The sequence below is a fragment of the Trachymyrmex septentrionalis genome, unplaced genomic scaffold (assembly GCF_001594115.1).
Source record: "Trachymyrmex septentrionalis isolate Tsep2-gDNA-1 unplaced genomic scaffold, Tsep1.0 scaffold62, whole genome shotgun sequence".
Classification (NCBI taxonomy): domain Eukaryota; kingdom Metazoa; phylum Arthropoda; class Insecta; order Hymenoptera; family Formicidae; genus Trachymyrmex; species Trachymyrmex septentrionalis.
This window is the reverse complement of record NW_017305800.1, coordinates 2,853,806-2,857,035: the sequence shown is the minus strand read 5'-3', so window position 1 is coordinate 2,857,035 and position 3,230 is coordinate 2,853,806.

The following is a 3,230-nucleotide window of genomic DNA, read 5'->3' as shown; positions in this document are numbered from 1 at the left end:
ATGAAATACTTAAAAATTTTTTTAATGCTTAAGTATATATATATATATATATATATTCCGTATTCGTATTCGTTAAACTTGACAATCTTATAAGATCATGATTTTTGTTGCATATGTTGGTATCAAGAGATCGTACAATATTTGTGCTCCCAGCTTGTAATTATATCTTCCTATGGTTTTTGCACGGAGAACAGTTTAGTTGTAAAAGTTAATATAGAGAGACTATGAATGGATTATAAACAATTTCAAACAAATTTTAAAGTGCCTGATATAAAAATATTTTATCTCAACATTTTCTAATGCGAGTCGATTTGCTTGCACGTTTTCACGCGTGAGGGATTTGGTGCTATTTATATCTTGGGTGCATGTAACTGGAAATTGTTATAAATGTTATTAATATAAATAATCTCAATTATAGCAATTATTTGCTATAATTGGCTTTTAATTTTTGATACTAATACTTACAGGCTTATTATAGATGCACTGGCAATCTTGGGATGTAAATTATGAATACTGACGAAGTCATAATGCTCGAAGATCGTTGAAGATCTTTGAAGTTGTGGAGCAATTGTAATGTTTACTGGATGAAGATAGAAGATATTTTAATATAGCTTACTGACGTTAATAATATTTCGAATATGACATACGGAATTGTACAATGTTTAATCAACTCTTTAAATCGCATATACATGTATTTGAAACATGTTATGTCTGCAATCCTGTTTGTGGTGTAATTTTTTACGAACGATATGCTTCAAAGCAGAGTGCCTTGTCTTTGTAATCAATTAATGTGACCATCATTACTCATCGTTTTTTGCTGCATTAACCGTCCATAGAAAACATAATAAATGTAGTTATTAAAAGTGATCGTATTTCTAGATCGCCGGCTAAATATTTTTGCCGCGAAAAAACGCAAAAAGAAAAAAAAATATATTTTTTTTATATGTAAAGTCTATACTCTTGTTACAAATTGCAATTATATTGATATTTTTCGAGAAATGCTGTTAGATTGTAAACTTCTCACTTACGTTTTATACTATCAATTATGTAATGGAGATTGCCAGAGTGAGAAGAATATCTGGTATTTATAGATCTATATATCTTTTATCTTAAGGAGTTCGCGTTCTGTATCTAGCGAAAGATACTGGAGTAGCGCGGAAGAAAAAAGGCCACTAACATTGAATTTTTCGTTATCGCAAATTAACTCATGGCCTATTTATTACCGGAAATCATAAAATATCCGGTAAAGAAGATAACGCGTATATGCAATTAGTTACATGTGGCAGCTGACAATATTTGGGAAGAGATTTACACGACTATTTCCATTACTTAACAAGCGGCAATGTCCATTTTGATCGATACATACTGAGGATTGATATAATTGAATAATAAACTTTTGTATTCGTAAACAATGGATAATATTTATAAACAACAAAGGCAAAAATTACACTAAATAATTTTCATCAAAATGAACATTAACAGTGCCACGAAATCGAAATAGTTATGTGAATTTCTTACCTCTTTGTATACTAAGGACTTCGACAATCTTATATTATATAAAACTTTTTGTAATATCCGCATTCTCCCGCCTTTTCCTGTAGTCGGGAAAAGCCTCGGAGAAATTTACGTTTCGTTATTCGCACGCTCCTGCGTTGATGTCTCATTCATTCAACTGGTTGACCGTGCGAATATCGAATTTTTGACCGCTTGATTTTTTTTTCTTTTAAAATAGTAAAGAAAGGGCGATCATGTTATAAACGTTGATTTGACATTTGTGTCATTCACTGTATTTTTGGACCGACACTCTGGAAGACGGGACGTCGCACGTTGAACACGGTGTGAGAAATTGAAAACGTGATCTTTCTTATTTTATATATACAAGTTCAATCATCTTACAATTGATTGTATTCGAGACATTTTTAATACCATTTTTAAGAACTGGATGAAAAATACGCGTTTTGAGTTTTATACAGTTTTGAGTTTCTCCTTTTTATTCGCTTCCTCTTATCTAAAAATTCCAATTTTATTCAGTCGCTTTTTAGTTTTGTTTTATTCGAGTTCGCCGTGTTTTATGATTTATAGCGATGTCCCTTTCCGATTGACGTTACCGTCGAAATTAGTAACGTTTTCTGATATCATGAAAATCGACCCGACCGACAGTCTTCCAGGAATGTCATGTAAATCAAGCGCGTTTAATGTATTATTTTAATTGCAATTTAACGATTAATATTTACCATACTGTATCTTGCTTTTAGTCTAAACTCAGTGTAGATTACGTTTTGGGGAGTATTGCGATACGAAACTTACGCAAGTGCCTTCATGTTGAAGATATTCTTAAGATAAGAATGCAAGTTCCGCGATCTATGTTGATGCGTTGAATAGACTTTTAGATCGAAAACTCCCTGCTTTAGGCTGCGCCTCCATATCTGAGATTATATATGAAAAGCAATTAGTTGTTTAATGTCAGTATTTAAATATGCTCATTGGCAATAATTTGTGAGATACATTTTTATATCGATAACAAGTGCCTAGTAATAACGATAACAATAAATATTATTTACTTACGTAGAGTATTTATTTTTTTATCTTTCCTCTCCGCTTCATTGTTGATACTACATCATATAAATATATATAGTTTTTGTAAACATCCATCTAATTAGTGTTTAGTATTACTATATTCTCATTAGTTGTAACAATCCTCTTCGTCAGCTCGTGGCCAAGCGTGATGACTTCTCTTATATGCCTGTCATACGCACGCTGGTTGTATATAATCATATGGGACCTACCTAGTTTAAAGTTGATTCTAAATGACGAAATTTTTTTAGAGAAGTGCTCTTAGCAAAGATTCTCTTGGTGATTTGCTATTGCCTGCCAAGAGGAACTTAACGAGTGCTTTATTCAGTGCAATAGCTGAAGCAGTTTCCCTGGTATAAATATGTACAACTTGCATAGATTATTGTCTAGTATTAATAGATTATTATTAGTTAAAGCATTGCATAATTCATTTAATGTACTGGTTTTTTTTCCAGTAAATATATTCAGATTTTACGCATCTTTTGTGCGTTCCAAGAGTATTCTGAAATATTCCCGAAATATTTAATGTAAGAGCAATCGTCAAATAATTATTAAACATTTTATTGTTACATAATATATACATTGGAGAGCACAAGCGTGGCATAACGTGGCACGAGCGTGACATAAGGTGGCACGAGCGTGACATATGGTGGCAC